Source organism: Cervus elaphus, unplaced genomic scaffold (genome assembly GCF_910594005.1).
Source record: "Cervus elaphus unplaced genomic scaffold, mCerEla1.1, whole genome shotgun sequence".
Lineage (NCBI taxonomy): Eukaryota > Metazoa > Chordata > Mammalia > Artiodactyla > Cervidae > Cervus > Cervus elaphus.
The window spans coordinates 878,776-899,881 of record NW_025316691.1 but is presented as its reverse complement, the minus strand read 5'-3'; the positions used below and the strand labels follow the sequence as shown (position 1 = coordinate 899,881).

General features: G+C 52.3%; 1 long non-coding RNA gene and 1 other non-coding gene across 2 annotated transcripts; one reads left to right on the top strand and one right to left on the bottom strand.

Annotated features, from left to right (window-relative positions):
• Positions 1–20,367, top strand: LOC122691267. Its single transcript, XR_006340373.1, has 3 exons — positions 1–74; positions 19,922–20,073; positions 20,304–20,367. It is a non-coding gene; the product is annotated as an uncharacterized LOC122691267 (long non-coding RNA).
• Positions 14,519–14,591, bottom strand: TRNAE-UUC. The gene has a single exon. It is a non-coding gene; the product is annotated as a tRNA-Glu (tRNA).
• Positions 20,368–21,106: the final 739 nt, after the last annotated feature.

Sequence of the window (21,106 nt, the reverse complement as noted above, 5' to 3'; positions counted from 1 at the left end):
CCAGGGGTCCTCTAAAGTCCAAGGTGCTGTCTGGATGTTAGGCTGGGGGCAGTGACCTGGTGTGAAGGTTGCAGGTAGGCTCTGAGTTGTATTGAAGCCATCTCTCTCTGGTCTGTGTGACCTCAGCATGTTTGCAACATCTCTGGGCCTCAGGAAAGCAGAGCTCTCTCCCTTTAGGTGCCTGAGGACAGGTGAATCCGAGGCAATGGGCAGGAGCTGTCCTTGTTATCACTGGTTCCCGTCAGCTGTGGAAGCTGAGATGAGGCAAGAGTGGTCAGTGGACCTAGCTCAGGTAGCACAGAACACAGGTGACCCCTAAAACGGGCTGTCTGCTGCCCCAGCTCTGGCTTCCCACCTGCACAGGTAACAAGTCACACCTGCATGGGGCTGGCAGCCAATGATACCAGCCTGCAGGAGCCAATGCCTGTCTCCAGCCCTCCCCACAGGACCTACAGCTTTCTCAGTGGAAGGAGAGAGAGCCCTAGAACCCCAGAGTCCTCTTTGCCACCGCAGCACTTATCTGAGCATGTAATTACACATTCGGGAGTGGTGGGTTGATTTCTGCTCATACCTCACCCAGGCTTTGGGGGCTTTGCTCACATCAAGTCCCCAGCCCAAGGGTACCACTGGCTGGAGACCACTGGAACCTAATGGGGCCTCAGGCCTGGCAGTGCCTGCCTCTTGCCTCAAGGACACCAAAGAGAAGGACTGACCTAGCTTACAAGCAAGCCATAGCAGTAACAGGGAGCTCGAATTGGCCAGTCCAACAGGTATGACCTGAATGCTCTTTAGAAAAAACATCTCCCAGGGCAGTTTCATAATCTGCCTCGTAATGCAGATTTAGACAAGTTTTTACGAATGCACTTTTTAAAATAGGTCTTAATGGGTCCTTTGCAGTAGTTACAGCCCATTGTGTAAATGCAAACAGAAGGTTTTTTGAAAACATGTATTATTGATCAGAAAGGCAGCAGCAATTAGAAGCCAGTATGTCATATCATTCAATACACACTTCCTATACAGTCCTGCTTGTGCTCATTCATAACTTTCTGACAAATTATCCTGTCACTGGGAAGCCTTTTCTTTTCCCTTTTGCTTCTAGAAGCAAAGGCGAACCTCTCCATCAGTTATTAGCTAGAGGTGAATGAAAAATTAAGTTTACCTTTACCATCACAAAACCTATTTATGAATTCTCCAGTTTCCAGACTGAAATGACAAAACCTTCAGGTAAGATGGATGATGCCTCTCGATTTGTTCTGTGGCCCACAGTGGAAAAACAAAACAAAACTGGTGACAGGTAGCATATGCTACCTGTCATATTCAGGTGGGCAGAATCACAAAGCCAGGGAGGTCTGCCTTGTGGCAGGGTTGCTTAGCCAGAGTCTACAAGGAGGGGCCTTGGATGTCCCTCCCTGGTCATGTAACCTAAAATGATCAACAAGCATGAAGTTGAGCCTTGTTTTTGCTCAAAAATTCACATCCGAGTCTTTATTTCACCTGATCTGCACATTTACCATTTATTCTTCTTCTTGAAAAGTTCATCTATTTAATAAATACTTGCTGGGCACTATTTTCCCAGCACCCTTTTCAAACTACAGTGAGCTAAGCCAAGACCCTTCCTTTGGGGTGCTTCTCAAGGACAATCACCAACACATAAGGTACAGACACACAGAGCATTCACAAGTGACCCCAGATGGGGAGGGGCATGGGGCAGGGTGTCTGTCAGGGCGGATGTCCCGGGGAGTTGACTTTGGGCAAAGAAGACAGAGCTCTGGGGATGGTGCTGCCCACAGGGAGTGGGGGAAGTGACAGGGTGGGCCTTGGGGTTTCCTCTGTTGCCCCAGCAGGGATAAGGGGTCTTTGTCTCCCCATGAAGCACCTCCTTGGCAGCCTCACCTCACCCCTCTAGAAGGTGCAGTTCTGGTCTCTGAGAGGGTTACAGCCTGCAGGATTGGCAGAGTGAATGCTCTGACCCAGGCAATCTTTAGGAGTGGAAAAAGTCTGCTGTGTTCTTGGTGTGCTGACAAATAGGAAGTCCATTGACTTAATGTCCTGTAATGGCTTCTGAGGCCTCCTTGCCCAGGATGGGGTGGGTGCAGCTCCAGGCACGGTGTGCTGCTTCTACATCCATCTCAGGCCTGCGGGTGCTGAGGCAGTGTGTGTGTGGGGGTGCCGCCGTCCCTGAAAAGGAGGGGGAGGGGGGCCGGCCACCTGCCTGTGGGAGGGCATAACCTGTGTGGCTCCCCCAGCCCCCTGTGCTTACAGACAAGCCCACGAGCAGCAGGGCACTGACTGACCCCCGTTCTCCCCACCCCAATCCAGGAAGTGCTCCTAAAGACCTTGTTCAGTGATGGCAGCAGCCCCGGGTGGCCAGGGGAGGTGGGGAGTGCTGTCTCGGGTAGATCTAGGGTGCCACCATTGCTTCCTCTCTAACACCTCCCTAAAGGTGGCTATCTGAACCTAGGTGCATGGTTGGGAGGTAGCTCCCAGCTCTGCTGTAGACACCTCACCCAGCCCAGGTGGGCACCCCTGAGCACCCCTGTTTGCTGAGAAGCTGGCCAGCCTGGCCTTCATCCCCAGTGCTGTCCACAGAATGTTCTATGATGGTGGTAACTTCCTCCTCTGTTCCATCCAATGTGAGGGCCACTAGCCAAGTGTGGCTGTGGAGCACTTGAGATATGGATGGTGCGACTCAGGAACTGAATTTACAACAATGTAAAATTAAGTAGTCATACATGGCTATGTACTTATTGGGCATTGATGCTCTAAGAAACACCTTCCCGGCTTTTCCCTGGGGCTCCTGGGCTGGGCAGGCTCCTAGCCCAAACCTCCCCCGCTGTGGGGAGAGCAGAGAAACCAGAGCCTGCTGAGTCCCAGTGGGCTGTCTGATCCAGCAGCTTCCACTCTGTTTCCTGGTGGATTGAAAGTGCCAGAGCCCCCACCCCCACCCTCAACAGCAGCAGTCTTGCTGGGGTTCCCCCTGGGCACACTCTCTCTCGTCCTGGGGAATCTTCTGTTCCCCTGCAGACCCAGCACCAAGCCTGACCACGTCTACTGAAACCCCTGCCTCCTGTAGGCAGAGTGGGCGTTGGAGGGCCCTGTTCTCAGGGGCCTCTTTGGAAAGGGGCTGATGAGCTCATGCATGTTAATATGTTGTGATGAAGGGCTGTCAGGGGACTCTGTGCAGCAGCCTGAGACCCAAGGGCTTGCTTGCTGGGGCTGGGAGCTCAGCATCTAGCCCCTCTCCAGGGCCTACCTCCCTCTGCTCCCGAGCCACCCTGCCTCCAATGGTCTCAGACTCCCTACGTGTTCTGTGGCCACTGACCTCCACTGGCTGTTCCTTCTGTCTTCCTGCCTGCCTCTGGCCCCCTCTGTTGTTCAACTCTTAATTGTCACTCAGAAGTCTGGGCTCCAAGATACCACTCTCCCTAGCCGATACTCAGATGCTCCATCTAAACAATTTGAAGGGAACCCAGTATGCTTCCTGGGTTTCCCTGGTGGCTCAGTGGTAAAGAATCTGCCTGCGTTGCAGCAGTCACAGGAGACGTGGGTTTGATCCCTGGGTTGGGAAGATCTTTGGAGGAGGATATGGCAACCCACCCCAGCAACCTTGCCTGGAGAATCTCACAGACAGAGCAGACTGGCAGGCTACAGTCCATGGGGTCGCAAAGAGTTGTACCCGACTGAAGCAACTGAGCACACACACACACACACACACGCAGTGTGCTTCCTGTTTTGTTTTTGTTTTTGTTGTTGTTTTGGCCATGCCCTGCAGCATGTGCGAGCTTAGTTCCCCAACTAGGGATCAAACCCATGTCCCCTACATTGGGAGCATGGAGTCTTAACCACTGCACAGCCAGGGAAGTCCTGCTTCCTGGTTTAACTGTGCTGGATTTATCTCCCGGCCCTCTCCGTGGGGACATGATGAGGACTCAGGGTGCTAGTTGGATGACCTGCTGTGAGGAATGGCCCTGGAAGCTAAGAAGACAGCCTGGGCAGAGGCACAAGGTGCATTCAGGAGGTAGGGCAGGGCCATCTGCTGTGACAGCATCAGTCCTTACCGGTGCACACTCACACCCCTCTGCCCCCAACTCCCTCTGGGCTGCCTCCTTGGTGTGAACAGAAGCCTGTTGAGTCTGTAAACATCAGTGGAAAGGGTGACAGGAGCAGGGCTGGAGCCGGAAGACAATCCACAGGGAGGGAACAGGAGGCCCCAAATAAATCATTCAGGGCCTGACATTTGGAGCGTTTGAGTTTGAGACCAAACACAGATGCCCTTTAGATAAATACATTCTTGAGACGTGTTCCACAGGAGAAGTTTATGACTTGAATAGTTTTTTAGTGTCAGATGAGCATCAGGAAGTGTTTTGTTGAGAGACCTTCTCTTAAAAGCTCAGAATCCTTCTCTTCCCTCTGGCCCTTTAAACAGAAGGATACAGGGATCCTCAACAAGGGGAGCTTCTCTTTCTCCAGGTTCCCTGGGGATTGGCCCTGGGCTGGGATTGCTCAACTGAGGAATGTTCTGGAAGGTTCTGAAGACCTCAGTGCTCCAGGCCAGCAGGGTTGGGGGTGAGGGTCTCTCAGGAAGCTGATTTAGAAGTGTAGAAGTACCCTCCTCACTCAGAGCAGCTCTCCCACTCCCCACCCCCAATTCCTCTCTCCACAGAGGTCCACAGGAATGAGAAGGGCTGTGTGGAGATCGTGGGTCCCCCTCAAGCCTACAGAGGTTGGCAATTTTCTGTGGGTTGGAAACTTTACAAAGTTCCCCTACGCTGAAGCCCAGGAATACAAAGGAGCTGGGCTCACTGCAGGCCCTACGCCAGAGAAAGGAGACATGAGGAGAAGGTCAGATGCAATCATGTCTGGAAGCTTCTCCCTTCTGGCTTAGAGACAGGCCCCTACCTGCCCATCCCGGGCTCTGTCCCAGGACCTCCAGGGAGCCCTGCGGCTGCTCTCTGCCCAGCTCCAGCCCGGACACCAAGTAGCCACTGGTGGGGCTGCTTCTACTACCCTGTGTGTGCTGCTCAGCCCTTGCCCTGCCCCCCAAGACAGGGGCTGCATTGTGAGGGGTGGATGCAGTTGCAACCTCTGCGAATTGTAACCTGTCCTTGAATGAGGCTACCATGGAAGAACTCACCACAGATTGTCTGTGCTGTGACTCAGCCACACAGGGAGGCCCCCTGGGTGAGCCAGGCAGAACTTGGGCTTGTCTTTCCACCACACGTGGGTGTGGGTGGGCTGGGGGCACACAGGAAGGCCTAGGACCTGGCTCACGGAAACCACATGGATGGAACTGAAAGGAAGCCCATGTGAACTTTGTGGGCACAGCAGTCCACCTCCTAGTACAGCTGTGAGATGAGCACTCAGGTGGTGGGGGATGGGAGAGAAGGGACCACTGTGTCTGTGCTGTTCTCCACACAGGACATCTCCCGGGGGCAGGAGAAAGGTTCTAATCAATCAATACACCAAGACTCCACACTGATTTCAGGGAGGGCCCCTCGTTTCCCTTAGGTGACTTCTGAGGACACCCGGAACCACATTTTCAACCACTCCTATAACTGAGAAACTGCTGTAACTGAGAAACTGAACCTCGGCTTTTCCACGTCTGTGGATAATTCTGCCCTCCCACTCCGCCCCTCCATCTCCCACCCCCTAGCAATGGCCCTCAGAGGCCTGTCTCAGACCCTCTCTTTGCCCCAGATCCCTGGGGTCTCATGGAAAGCTGATTCAGAAGCTTAGAAGCATCCTCCTCACTCACAGCAACTCTCCTTCCCCTCCCCAACCCCCACCCCCTCCTACCCACAGGAACCTGATGGCTGGTCTACAAGATGTATTTATCTAAATGACCAGATCACTCCCTGTCCTAGTCATTTCATCCATGGCTGTGTCAGGCAATGAATGAACAGGGAGACTGATGCAGAGAGGCCGGGACTGAGCAGGCACCTGGGTGCCTGCTCTCCTCCCTACCCCCGCCCCGGGGCCCCGAGCTTACCTCCTTCGCTCCTGGGACTTGCCCAGACCCTCATCAGGAGTCCACCTCAGGGATGGAAGAGAAGAGTTTGGATGAAGCACCTATGATCTTCTAAAGCTTCGCTCCTGCCTCATAATTGTTTCCTTACAGGATCCAGACCCTTCGATACAGCTGATTCTCTAACACCATTCACAACCTTTTTTTGTTTTCTTCACGGTTGTCTTGGAAGCAGCTGCCCACAAATGCAAGCAGCCTTCGTCTTTGGGGGCTCCTGCGACCTTGCCTATGGTGGGGGGCAGGAGGGAGTGACCTCTGTTTTATTTCCCAGGTGGATACCCAGGCTGCAGAGGGGCTTTGCCTGGTTACCCATTTGTATCTGTAATTTATCAGCAATCTCAAAATCCTAAAGGTTGAATTATGCATGTCTGACCCCTGGAAGAAAAGCTGAGTGAGGTTTCCCTGGGAGGCAAAGCTCTGAGGCCTGAATCATCTCTCCTAGAAGAGGAGGCCGGCCTTGAGTGAGCACAGTGGGAATGGCTCATGGCTGTGGAGAACCTACATGGGGGCAGCCCTGGACTGGAGCTTCTAACTCATTCAGGGTCACAACACCCGCCTGGGTGGGAGTAGTGCCCCATTTTCCAGGCAGATTGCTGAGGTGCAAACCCAGCTGTTCCTTCTCTGGGCTTCTTGCCCTCACTTCACTGTGTTCCTGGTTTCCAAATTCTAGTGCAAGGCTGGTCGAACACACTGTGAGCCTGCCCCCCAGGTTCTAACTCTGGGTGTGGGGGTAGGGTGACACATTGTCCTCGGGACTAGATCCCTGGGGCTGCTGATGCCGCTGGTACCCGGCCCACTGGGTGGGGATCAGCTGCCCAGAGCATGGTGCAATGGGAGAGACACAGGTGAGGATCTCAAAATGGAAGGTGCCTGCTTCACTCTGCTGCTTGCACGCCCTGTTCCCAGTGAGCCTCCCCTCCTCTGTGTCTCCTCCCTTTCTGCAGCCTCCATCTGCCCCTGGCTGATGCCCATGGCCCTGGCTTTGCTGGGAGCCCACCCAGAACTCACCTTCTCTGCTCCTCTTCAGGGACCCACCTGTGTTTGCAGACAGCTGTCTCCTCCTAACACCCGTTTTTTTCAGCTGGGTCCCTCATGGGAGACTCAGACCCGACTGAGTCCACTGGGTGATCCAGCACACTCACTGTGCAGGTAAAGGGTGGTCATCTCTTTGTTTTGGCTGGATTCTACTGCCATCCAACTTTTGCATGGGGTGGAGCTTCAGAGAGTCTCCAGCAAACATGATTCTCTCATCTGCAAAGCAAGTGGGCTGTCACCATCACCCAGAACATGCCTACTCCATTCCTCTGCAGGGACACACCTGTATTTGCAGACAGCTTTCTTCCCCTGACACCCATGTCTTCAACTGGGTCCTCAGAGCAAGACGGTTATTGCCATCATCCTGATGACCACGTGTTTGGCTCTCGGGGACCTGGTCTCTGCCAAGCCATGGTCCCTTGACAGAGGCTAATTCAGGTCCTGTGCATGGCCAAGGGGGACTGGGGAAAAAGAGGAAAGAGAGGATGCCAGGGGACTCTGCCCCTTAGTCAGAGGCTCACAGGCCCCTCCAGACAGCGCATATACATGGCGGTGGTGGTGCTGGCAGCAGTGACTCTGGCTGGCCTGTGCATTGTTATTTCCAAAGACCGAGTCTTTGAAGCAAAGGAATTTTCATTCCTTTTACATTAATGAAAAAACTTGCAACCAGAGGAAGCACCCCACTAAATGACTGATGCTCCACAAGATACGCACTGTTCAGAAATGTCTCCTAGTCAATGAAGAAGTCAGTGGAATAAATAGTCAGTGGAATAAAAAGTAATCTGGCTACTCTAGGAATTAATATAAAAACATCAGATGCAGGATTTATAAGGGATGCCACCTCCAGCTAACCCTCCCTGGGTTAAATACCCCAAGGATGATGATTTACATCCTGTGCTGCAGGGCTTTGCCAGCATAATCGATAGGGGTGAGAAATGGGGCCACCCGGCCATGCTTGCCTGCAGGGCTGGGGAGGGGAACTGAGGGGGCACAGGGCAGCCCTGCAGGCTGCTAGGAGCAACAACCCACTTGAGCTGTCTGTCCTTTCTTCCCCTTCCTCTGCCTCACTGGTGAGCTCCAGACCCGTGGCCCACGTGTTTCTGGAAGCCTGGGCCATGGTCCCACTGGTCCTCACCCCTATGCCCAGCTCCTCCAGGCCTACAGGAGGCGGCCTAGGGAGAGGAGGGCAGGGCAGGCTGAGCCAGGTGCTGCCAAGACCAGAGCAGTGGGACCCGCACCCCAACCCTGGAAGCCTGGGCAAACCTCCTGACAGTAAGCAATCACACAGCCATCTTTGCTCTGCAAGAATTACTGTCCCCAAGTCTTGGTTTAGGGTGAAACTTGCCTAAGCAACTATTTATTCCCACTGTCCCAGACTTAGGATCTGCTGTTGGATTTAAGCCCTTGTTGGGCATTCCTGGGGTGCTTCCCTGAGGGAGCTCCAGGCTGGGGCTCGTGCCCGGAAACAGATGGGCCTCACCGCAGCTACAGGGCTGGCTTCCCTGCTGTGCTAGGTGAGATGTGCATCATCCCCACTCCTCCATGGTGAGGGCTATGCCTGCTCAGTTTTGCCCCAGTGTGCACCAGCCACACTTGGCGGGGGCTGGGCAGTGGGTTGGACCAGCCGGTGTCAGGGCCAGCCAGGCTGCCCCTGGGGGGTGGAGCGGGGGGCAGAGGAATATCCTGTCATCTGGCCCTTGATGTTGAGGCCCCGGAAGAGGCGAAAGCAAGGAAGACAAAGTGTTTACTTACTCCTCAGCCCCTCCCTGCCAAGCCTCCCATGGTCCCTCAGCCACACTCTCTACTCTGGAGTTGCAGCAGCTGTTGGGGGAAGGGGCACCAGCCTCTCATCATGCACTGCCCAGCCCTCTGCTCTAGCATTAAGCCTAGTCATTGCCCTTCAGGAGTGTCATCTTCTTCTCTGACCATCCAGCCCTCAAGGGAAATTCCTGTAGGGCTGGCAGTGAGGAAAGTCTGCGGGAAAGAGAAACTAGGGTTCCTTGTTCTTGATCCCACAAGAACCTGGCCCTTCCCCGGGAGGCCTACTGGTGTCTCCTTAGCACATCCACCCTGAGCAGCCTGGCTGAGTGCCCCGGTGTCCGCCACACTTCTGTTCACACCCACACTGAGTGGGCCCAGCACAGGCCTCCATGCCTCATGTGAACTAAAGCCAGGGACAAGTGACCCTGAGCAATCTCAGGGACAGAAAGGCCCAAAGGGACCACTCGGCTAAGCCTTATCACAGAAAGACTGAGGTTCCACTGAGACTGGCCAAGGCCACAGGGTAAAGCCGGCCTCCTGGCCTGAGGGCAGTGCCGTCTGCCCTCTGCCTGCCAAATCACCCTGATGCTGGTCTAGGCTACTGTGCAGTCATCCTCAGTCCTACTAAAGGGAGAAACATAAACTCAAATACGATTTTCATTGTATCAGGAGTTGAATGGTGTCCCCCCAGATCCATATATTAGAGTCCTGACTCTGTTAGCTTAGAATGTGATCTGATTCAGAAACAGGGTCTTTACAGATGTAATCAGGTTAAAATGAGGTCACTGGGGTGGGCCCCAATCCAATATCACTGGTGTCCTTATAAAAAGAAGGAATTTGGACAGAGTCAGGCCCAGAGGGAAGGTGAGGTGAAGAGACATAAGCTGAGGAGAGAGCCCGTCGAAAGATCCTCCCATCACAGCCCTCAAAGGAACCAGCCCTGATTTCAGACTTCCGGACTCCAGAACCGTGAGATAATAACAAGCCATGCAGTCACCGGAAACTGATGCAGACTGGAAAGAAGGTCCTGGTAATGAACATAGAGCACTATTAATTTTACTTTTTTGGGGGGGGTGCTTTTGGTGTTTCAGATTTTGCTGTTGTTTAGTCACTAGTCGTGTCTGACCCTTTGTGACCCCATGGACAGTAGCTTGCAGGCTGTTCTGTCCATGGGATTTTCCAGGCAATCATACCGGAGTGGGTTGCCATTTCCTTCTCCAGTTCCAATTATTTGTATGCTTTTAGTTTTCATTATGAATTGACAAACTGGGGTGTATTTATCAACGGTCAGAGACTCAGGAGAGGATGCTGATGGGGAAGTCTGCTCAGTGCATTCTAGGAGCTGAGGCCCTCCTGGGATGTGGGTTCCCAGGTTGCTGGGATAGAGGGCAGAGAATTGCTGGATATGTGTGTGGGCCACTGAAGTGTGAAATGGATGAGGACACTATAGCCCACATTTCCCGCTGTCTTAGTGATGTTTTCTGTCCACACTGATGGCAGTGACCTTGATCAGGAACCCCATGGTGACCCATACAGGGCACCTCCATCCAGCCAAAGAGATGGAAGCAATGGGCTACTGAGTGCTTGCTTGTCCCTTCACATAATAACAGGTCAGTGTTGTTCTAGTGAAAAGGACTTTGTGGGCATTACTGCTGTAGGTGTAATCACACAATATGAATTCTAAACAAAATCACAGACCCCCATTTGGTGAAACTTATTCCAGGGAATTTCAGTGTATTGTTTGACACCCTGTTGACTCACACTGCTTAGTGCATTTTTGCTCTCACAGCAGCTCTGTCACTACTGGGTTTCAGTGGAGGCTTAAAAAAAGCAATTTCTCTGCAGGCCACAGCTCTAAGATCACAGGAGGGATTCACAGACCTCACAACCTTTGGGAAAATGACCAAATATCAAAACTAGTACCAAACATTTTGCTACCAAGAAGACATTTCCCATTAAACAGAAACCCCCAGGGACTTCCCTGGTTGTCCAGTGGTTACAAATTCACCTTCCAATGTAAGGAGTGTGGGTTTGCTCCCTGGTCGGGGAGTTAAGATTCCCACATGCCTTGAAGCAAAATAAGTAAATAAAACAGAAGCAATGTTGTAAATATGAACTTTCCTGGTGGCTCCAGACAGTAAAGGACTTGCCTGCAGTGCAGGAGACCTGGGTTTGATCCCTGGGTTGGGAAGATCCCCTGTAGAAGGAAACGGCAACCCACCCCAGTATTCTTGCCTGGAGAATTCCATGGACAGAGGAGCCTGGCAGGCTACACCATGGGGTCGCAAAGAGTCAGACACAACTGAGTGATTAACACTTCCACTTTCAATGCTGTAACAAATTCAGTAAAGACTTTTTAAATGGTCCACATCAAAAAATCTTAAAAATATATAAATAGAAACCACTTCCAGGAATGAGACACTTCCTCTCCCACATATGGCAGACCCTCTGGAGTAGCTCTCACTGATCCAAATGTACTAGAGCTCCCCCAGGACAAGGAACTCTGTGTCCACCCATATTCTCAGTCGGTCACCCACAGAGCAGGTGCTGCGTCCCTGGGTCAGAGAAATTCAGGGAAGTCCAAGAGATCATCAAGGGCAGCATTCTCACTGTCTATTACTCAATAACAAGCCATCCCCAAACTGTCTTAAAACAACACCGTTATTTCTTTTGCTCACGAGTCTATAACATGGGCAGTCCTCAGCAGGCATACCTTGTCTCTGCTGCACTCCGCTTAGCTTAGGGTGGCTCACAGCAGGACTGGAATCACATGACTTGTGTCATGTAGAATCACATGGACTTCCTCACATGACTGTGTGTGGTGCTGGTTGCTAGCCCAGACCCTCTGCCTTCACTGGAACTGTCCACCAGGGCACAGACATACAGCCCTGTAGGAGCTGGGCTTCCTTACAATATGGCGGTCAAAGTCGTATCACCTTCTGTATCCTTGTCTCCAAAGTCCCCCTGCATCCCTCCGTCACATTCTATTTATCATAGCAGTCACATAGTCCAGCCCAATTTCTAGGAGAGGGGAAACAGAATCCATCTCTGGATGGGGGTGGTGGTGGCAGGATTCTGGAAGAGCCGGCAGGACAGAAATATTGCTGTGGTCATTTGCAGCCTGCGACATCCTGGTCCAGAGGTCACACTGGGGAGTCTGGGTCAAGGGGGCAGGTTCCCAATGTGGTCCACCATCAGGAGTTAGGGACAGAGTCCAAAAATGCCTCCCTACTGCTCCTGAAGTGAGTCTGAGCTAACACTGAACAGGCCACACCTGTGTCCCCTTTGGCTCCGTAGGCCCATCGGCACAAAGACCAGCAATAATCCTCTCTCAAGACTCCTCAGCTTCAGCTGTCTGTAATGCCAGGACTCTCTGATCTATGGAATGAGTCATCAGTGGCATCTCCTTCAGCAAATGACCCATTCAAAGGGAAGATTTGTCATGCCTGGGGCATTTTATGAATGTTGTTGCTTTGTCTGGCAAGCTGTGATTCCATTAGGAAAAACAGCCGGCATGAGATGATGCTGCCAGGGCAGATGCTTGGATCGAGGGCACATGGGGGGGACCGGTGGCCTGTACCATGGCTGCTTCCTCCCACCTACCTGAGGGGGACCCTGGGTGCTCAGCTCCTCCCAGCCAAATCATAGAGTGGAGGTTGCAGGCTCAAGCTTGCACTCTACATTTGTGACACCTGTGTGAGACAAAACAACCCTGAGCTGGGCTCCCCTGGACCCCAACACAAGGGAGGAGCTGGCCAGGCTGCAAAGACAGCTGTCTGCACCCAGGACCCAGGCCCATGCCCTGGTCTTCCACTGCCTGGTATGGGTGAGTGTGCACCACCACCTGAGGCCTGTGCACCTGTTCACAGGTGACACTCACCTGGCAGCGACAGGCAGCAAAGGGCTCAGCTTCAGGAGTGCTGGATGCCAGGGGCACACCCTCTCCTCCTTCCCTTGCTTTCCCCATGAGGCCTAGCACAGTGCTGGGCACACACAGGGTCCCGTGGCCTCCTGCTCATTCTCAGAACAGGTCAAGGAAGACATGGACCTCAGGGTCTCTGAGATGGGGCAGAGTGGGCTGTGGCTGTGATGCTAGGCAGGGCTGCTATGAGGACCCCAGAGGGCTGGGGTGGGTGTGTTCCTACCCCTGGTTGGAGTTCCCTCCAAATTCTGGATCAAACTATTGGATCTGAGACTCAGAAGGGACTGCAGCCATCTCCAAGGTCAATGGAAGAAAAGGGAGCACTTGAGTCCTCAGAAAGTGAGGGTCCTGGGCTCCTTGGAGCCTCTTCCACTCCTGGTCTGACCCCCGCATTTCTCTCCTTGTCACTAATCCCCATGGCCCCTCCCAGAGATTCTGTCCAATTACTGAGCCCTTCCTCAGCTGCAAACCCCCTGTCATCAGTGCAGAAAGGGTTCAAAGTGGTGCCTGCCCCAGGGTGGGGGTGAAACAGAGCAGGGTATGGGCGAGGGCTCTGGGAACTGAGTGTGATAAGGACAATCCACGGACATCTCTCTTCCTCTTCCCAACACTGCCCCCCAAATGTTCCTATTCACCCGGCAAAGCTCGACCTTGGGTGGCCCAGTTTTCTGCCTCCCCCGAGTCCTCGCCTGGCTGGAGGAGGTGAGGGAGGCTGTCTGTGTTCAGGACCCTCTCTCCACAACAGTGGTCTCAGCCACCCTGGTTGCTCGCTCCCTGTCTTCTGTGCCTCCGCAGCCCTCACAGCCACCTCCCTGGGCCTCCAGATCTCTTAGAAGGACCTACTCAGCCTTTTCCAGTCCGTCTGCACCACCCACTCAGTCACAGCTCCTGAGCCTTGTGCATCGTCTTGCTGCAGCTTGAACCCACTTCTCAGGCTTCCTGGATCACTCCCTGTCAGAACATGCTGGAATGCTCCTCATCTTCAAACCCAAACTCCAAAACCTTGTGCCTATCCCTTATTCCTTGGCTCTTTTTCTGGGGGGAGGAGGGGCCTCATTGCTCGCAGGATCTTTGTTCTCCAACCAGAGATCGAACCTGTATCTCCTGCAGTAGAAGCATGGAGTTTGAACCACTGGACTGCCAGGGAATTCCCTCGGCTCTCTTGACAGGTGTTATCTTTGTAACCACCTCCTTTTCTGGCCCCTGTGGTCCCTGCAGCCCCCTGCAACCCCTGTGGGCCCTGCCCTGCCCTGACTCTGGCTTTGTCTAAGCCTGAAAGCTGAAGGACCTCCACCCAATGGGCCAGAAGTGACCCTCTGCTGTCCACGTACACTCAGCTCCTGGCAGCACTGGACTGCTCCTCCACCTGCCTGCACACCCGCACCCACTCCTCCACCCCCATCCCCAGGCCTCTCCTCACTTGGCTTCCTGGATACACCTCCTCCTCTTCTTCATCTGTGTGCCTTCCTTGTCTCCATTACTAAACATGGATGTGTTCACAAAAGATCCCCAACCTGGGCCGTCAGTTTAGCCCACACTGACTCCTCAGTGACCGCATCCAGACCCAGCTTGAAACCCAGTCCACCCCACCCCCAACACTCTCCTCCATCCCCCATCTATTCCCAGCCTCTCCTCCCCACTAAAGTCCACTCACTAAGCTGCCTGCCCTCCATGGACTCTCTGCATGGCCCCCAGAGGGCATCTCAGGTTTAATGCATCAAAAGTAAACTTTTTTTTTTTTTTGTGGCTGTGTCATGTGGTTTGCAGGATCTTAGTTCCCCAAACTGGGATTGAACCAGTGACCTCAGCATTGAAAGTATGGTGTCTTAACCACTAGACTACCAGGGAATTCCCAAAAACAAACTCTTAATTTCCACTTTTCCCATCCCCAAATCTTGCTTGTCCTTCACTTATTCCCATCTTAGTAAAAGGGTTCATATTCACTCAGTTTCTCAGGACAAAGACCAAAGAGTTACAAGTGATTCCCTTCTCTCTTTCATACCTTGAATCTGACCCAACGGCATGTTCTGCTGGGTCTCCAGAACATACTCAGAATCTCATCCGTCTGCATTGGTCCAAGCTGCTGTCCTCTCCAGGCTGTCACAGTGGCCTCCTTCTCAGGCTCCCACCATTGTTTCATCCCCTTCCCACAGTCCCAGAGGGGTGCTGGGGAAAAACTCAGCCCGTTGCATGGAGCAGGCAGCTGAGGTCCCAGCCCCACCAGGGTGGAATCTCAGCAGCTGCACCAGCTCACCTGCCTCTGAGCCTGCATCCTGAAGGGTAAGTAGTCCACAGCCAGCTCAGATGGGTGGCTGTCACCCATCTGATGCTCACCCACCAACCTCTGCTCACCCCACCTCCCTGACCTCAGCCTCCCCCTGCCTCCTCCTCCCCTCCCTCTTCTCCTCCTTCTCACTCCACTTGGGCTTCTCCAGCCTGTTGTAGGTGTGTGCTCAATTGCTCAGTCGTGTCCAACTCTTTGTGACCCCATGGACTGCAGCCCACCAGGCTCCTTTGTTCATGGGGATTCTTCAGGCCAGAATTCTTGAGTTGGTTGCCATTTCCTCCTCCAGGGGCTCGTCGCCTCTTAGGGATAGAGCCCTTGTCTCCCTTGTTTCCTGCATTGGCAGACGGAGTCTTTACCACTGAGCCACTTGGGAAGTGCCCCGCCCACCCCAGGACTGCTCTTCTTTAAATATAGCAAGCGTGTTGGTACTGGGGACTCTGCACTGGCTGTCCCTTCTATCTGGGAGATGCTTGCCCTTGACCTCTCCTTCACTTTGCCCAGATGTTGGCTCAGATGTTCCTCAGTGGCCATGCTCTAAGAAGCAGTCTCCCATGCTCTCCCTGCTCCACTGGGCTTTCTTTAGAATCCTGTTATGTTTGCATGGTTATATTTGTTGGTGTGCTTTGCACGTGCATGTATGGGTTTACATGAATGTAAGCTTCCAAGAACAGGGAGTTTGCTCTTTTGTGTCCCTAGTGCCTAGAATAATACTTGGAACATAGTAGATGCTCAAATAGCTGTTGATTAACTCAGTAAATGAGATGATGTTGCATCCACATCAGGACATGTGGGTTCCTGGGCCTTCCCAATAGCTGTGTGCTATTCCACAGGTGGACATGCTCAGGTTTAATTATCTGGCCCCTCACTTGAGGACATTTATCATTCTTATTCTTTTGCTACAATAAACAAAGTTTCATTGCACATCTTTGTACACCCATCTTTGCATTTATGTGTGAATATAGTGAAAAATCAACAATTACAGGCTCTGCACTTGCTGGATCAAGGAGTGTGTGCATTTAAAGCTTTGGTAGATAATCCTAAATTGTCACCCAAAAATATTTTTTACCAAATTATGATTTTTGAATTTTTAAAATATTTGAAAATCCATATGTCAAAGAATGAATTAGCCTCACTCCTTTAAAGAGCTCTTGAAACTGAGATCAGGCTCTGCGACTGAGTGTCATTTCACAAGGGTGAGACTGAGTCTCAGGGAGGGCATAGGGACTGTCATTCCTTGGCCATGGCCATGGTAGTCAACACACTCCAGCCCTGGGGTCCCACACCCTAGCCTCTTTCACCCTTACAGAAATCAGCCTTCAGTGCCTGTCACTGGCTGACTTTGCGAAAAATTAAGGACAGTCACTGAGAGTGGAGGGCTGTTATTATTCTGTATTGTCAGGAACTTCCTGAAGCACCAACCCAATAAGGATCTATTCAATGCTGGCTATGTGCTGCAACAGTGTGGACACAGCCTTCAACAACCCAGAAAAGCTTGGCCTTCAAAGAGCTTGCAGGGCACTCGAGGAGACAGATAATGAACAGGAGAGTACGTCAGATGGGAAGGAAGGATATGAGAAAGCCAAACCAGCAGAAACCGTATGACTGCCAGTTTCAGACGGGGCTTCAGGTCTTCACACCTCTGAGTTCTCACACTCTTGTGCAGCTCCCTCCCTCCAAGTTTGAACTGGACCTGGGACTTTCTTTTAATGACTAGGAAAGGCAGAGTGATGGGCTGGCACTACCAAGACTAGGTTACAAATGCCTGTGAGGGGACTTCCCTGGCAGTCCAGTGGCCAAGACTCTGCACTCCCAATGCAAGGGGCTCAGGTTCAATCCCTGATTTTGGAACTAGATCCCACATGCTGCAACTAAAGATTTGGCACAGCCAAATTACTTAATTAAAAAACAAAACAAACGTCTGTGAGTCTGTCTCACTGGCACGCCCTCCCTTTCCCCTTGCTCACATTGATGTTTTGAGCAGCACAGGAGGGCCCATGTGCCAGGGACTGAGGGCAGCCTGGGAAGAGACAATTACTGCCCACAGCCTCATAAGACAGCCTTATGCAGACCCAGCCCTGAAAGGACCCCAACCTAGCTTGCCTGAAGTTATGAGAGACCCAGAGGAATAACAAGACCACACCCATATTCCTGACCCATAAAAACTGTAAGATAAACATGCAAATACTGTCTTTAAGCTTCTACGTTTTGGGCTAACTTGTTACTCAGCAATAGCTAACTCACACAAAGGGGAATAGAGAGTGCCAGGGAGGTGATGCAGTTTAAAATAGGATAGGAGGGAAGGAATTATTTGAGAAGACTTGAAGAAGGGGGAGACTGAGCCTTGGGATTCCAGGGGCAGAGTTGGATTTTGGATGGCAGTTACAAGGGTGGCTGGAATAGAGTGAGAGGGGCAAGAGGCAGGGGCAGGAAAAAGATGGATGGAAGGATGTCATGCTAGAATTTTTTTTTTTTGACCCTGAACTTGGGCAAAGGGGGATTTTAAGACTTTGAGCAAATGCACATTTCAACAGGGTCCAGGTGGGTGATAGGTTTAAGGGAAGGTGGAGGGTAGCAGGGAGATGGCCAGAGGTGTCAGGTCCCCAGTTTACATGAAAGGTGACCATAATAATAGACGTAGGGTGTGAGGGAAGAGTTCCTACATCTAAGGGGTGGGGTGTAGGGGGCAGGTTTGGGGAAACCTGGCGGTTGGGGTTCACAGGCCCAAGATGCCTGTCCGACCTTGAGGCGGAGGGCTGAGCAGGCAGTTGGGTCAGGCAGTGTGTACAGTATTTAAGGCCACAGGACAGGAGTGAGCGTGGGGGTAGGTGAGGAGAGGACCAAGGGGTGGGAGTGAGGCAGGGAGTTTGTAGTCCAGCCAAGGACAGCATGGGACCAAAGTGCTGGGTTACCGAGAGTTGAGGCTGAGCACTGGGACTTAGCAACTGGGACGGTCAGTGTAGAGTGAGTCCAACAGAGGCCTGTCTGAAGGACGAGGAAGTAAGCATATTTGGATCTGGTGGGAACAGACACAGTGTGTCTGCAGAGGGACACACTCAGGACACAACATCAAGGGAGGGAGTGGGAACCAGGCCCAAGACAGGGAGAGGGCAACAGCCCTGGGAGCTGGTGGGGAGTCAGGGCATCTGGTCCTCGGGGAATTCCAAGGACCCGGGTGCCCCTGCAGTTCATGCCTGCCCCCGGCCCCCCACCTCACTAGCAGACTAGTTACCCTGGGGGTATCAGCAGGGCTGGAGATAAACTGGGCAACTGCCTTCGGAATTTCCTGACCTGGATGAGGTTCAGCCTTTAATCTCATGTTGTATCTATAGCCTTGTCTCATGTGGTTTGTGAGAAGCTGGGGAAAAAAAAAGAAAAGGGCTGATAAGCTTCACAGAGGGGAGGAGAGACCAACCCAAGACGTTTTGAGTGAGCTCCAAGGTGCCAGTGAGGGGAAGGACAGAGACTCAGGGGGCATGGGTCTGAGCTGAGGGTGCAGCCAGGGGATGCCGAGTGTGCCAGGCTGCAAGACCAGCCCCGGTCAGACACCCGCTGTGGGGCTGGACTTCCCAAGCCTGTTTCTCCATCAGACAAATGGCGTGCCTGGGAACACCACCTCACAGGCTGTAGAGCAGGAGCAGGAGGTGGGCAGGGAGGGACCTTGTGTCCTTCTGGGAGAGGGACTCAGGTGGCACCAGTGGTGGGGGGTGGGGAGAGTGCCCTGGAAAGTCGAAGTGTTGCTCTGTGTGATGGGTGGGAGGGTGGTGCAAAATCGTATCTGTGAAAGTATAAACCTACCACTGAACTGAGGAAAAATGCAGTCTGAAACAGCATCTGCTTCCCTTCCTCTTTGTCTGGGCCCAGGAGGATTTGCTGCCTCTCAGGGGCCAAGAAAGCAGGTAGGAAGAGCAGGACGCGAGGGCTGGATGTCTTGACAAATTGAATTTTCCTTCTTTTCTGGCCTCCTGGGGGAGATATTGTGTCCTGCATTGATGCAAATGTGTTCAAAGTGCACTTTCCACAGACTCAGAAATAACGAGCTGCCTTTCCGCTGAGGCCTGGGACCATGGCAAGGACCCTTTTGCTGAAGGTGGCCCGTGGCTGGTCACAGAATCTGTGGCTGGCACAGCGGCAGAGTCCAGGTGCCATGATGGGTGAGCCAGGGGAGCCTGCAGAAGGCATGCAGAGAGCAGCAACCCCAGGAAGCATCTAATATACTCCTTTTGCTGTGGGGAACCAGGGCCCAGAGAAGGCACTGAGCTGCCTGGGGCAGGCAGGGAGTCCTGGGCACCTGGCCTGCTTCTCCCTGCCCCACCCTCCAGGCCGTCTCAGACCAGGTTTGCTTCTGGGAAGGAGCAAGGAGCTGTCAGCCAGCAGTTGGTCTTCAGCCAGGAGTTTGGGCTTTGGCCAGGAGTTGGTATTTGTTAAAAGAGATGGAAAAGGTGAAACTGTTATCAAGAGGCGGTATCTGAGGGCTGAGTTCACTGCAGGGTCTCAGGAACTAGATAGCATCAGCCTGGCCTGCTCAGAGGACATGAAGGAAAACTAGGGCAGTCACACATGGGAGTCGCCTACTCTCCAGCTGGCCTGCCCAGTGCTCCTGAGAGCCCGGAAGATGGAAAACAGGTTAACAAGTCCGGGAGGAAATGAGCAGAGATGCCTTTGCTGCCAAGGGCTTGGTTCAGCAACCCGATTGCTTCTGGCTTCCTCACCGGCCTGAGGCTGGTAGTGATGGCCATTTCTGGCAGAAGGATGTCTGGGTTTGAAAGTTGGAAAGGAGTTCTTTGGAAGCCTCGGATCCTGGTCTGCATGGTTCTCAGCTTTGCTGTCTCAAGAAAATGTGGGCTCCCAGGTGGTCCCCATGGCTCAATATTTGCCTCTTGTTTCACAACAGGTGGGCCTCTATTTAGATGGAACCCAAGAGCGGAAGAGGGTTCTGCTGCTGAGAAAACGTTTGGTGAACTTCACTACCCACTCCTGATTCACTGAACATGGTCACGGATATTCCTTTCATGGGATAAAGAAAATAGTGGCAGACTCGGCAAGGTCATTCTTACCTTCCTTTCCCTTATGATCTGCACTAATTGCGGCTGGAAAGCTAATTAAATTCCCAGCCTGTCTTGAACTAAGTGTGGTCAAATAATACAGTTCTAGTAAATGAGATATAATTGGCAGTCAGCTGGGGGGTTCTGGGAAGACTTGTTTTCTTGATTAAAGAGCCATAGGTGGCTGGTATTTCTAATTTTCTCTCCATTTCCCTTTTTCCTGCCTTGCAGGTGGATATGACACCAGGAGTTGTGGCAGTCATGTTGTAACACTGAGGCAGAACACATGAAAAAGAGGCAAAGTCCTTGTGGAGACAGGGCTTGACATGGCTGAGCTGTTGAACCTAGGCCAGCAGCTGTCAACTCACAGGCCTCTTGTAATCTGAGGTAAAACCAAGCTTTATTTGTCTAAGCTGTTGTGTTTGGAATTTCTGCAGCTGAAAGCACTGCTGGCTAATGCACACCACTATGACAAAGTATCAGCCAGCATCACAGGTGACAGTGAAACCCTACCTGCATTCCCACTACATTTTGAGATAGGGGTGTGTTCGCTGTAACCACCAAGAATGATAACAATACAAATAACATTTCTGAGTATTCATTACATGCCAACAACTATCCTAAGCAGTTAGCATATTGGCTCATCTGATCTTCCAACAATCCCATGGGGAACATTTTACAGGTGTCAAAACTAAGGCACAGAGAGGTTGAGGGAACTTGCTCAAGTTAGTAAGCAGTGAGCCAAGATGTGAATTCAGAAAGTCTGGCTCGAGGATCCATCCTCACAGTCACATGTGATACTCACCCTCTCTCTCTCTACAATTAAGAGTCAGGGGAAGCTGGAGCCCATTATACAGAGTGAAGTAAGCCAGAAAGATAAAGAACATTACAGCATACTAACACATATATATGGAATTTAGAAAGGTGATAACGATAACCCTATATGCAAAACAGAAAAAGAGACACAGAAATACAGAACAGACTTTTGAACTTTGTGGGAGAATGTGAGGGTGGGATATTTCAAAAGAACAGCA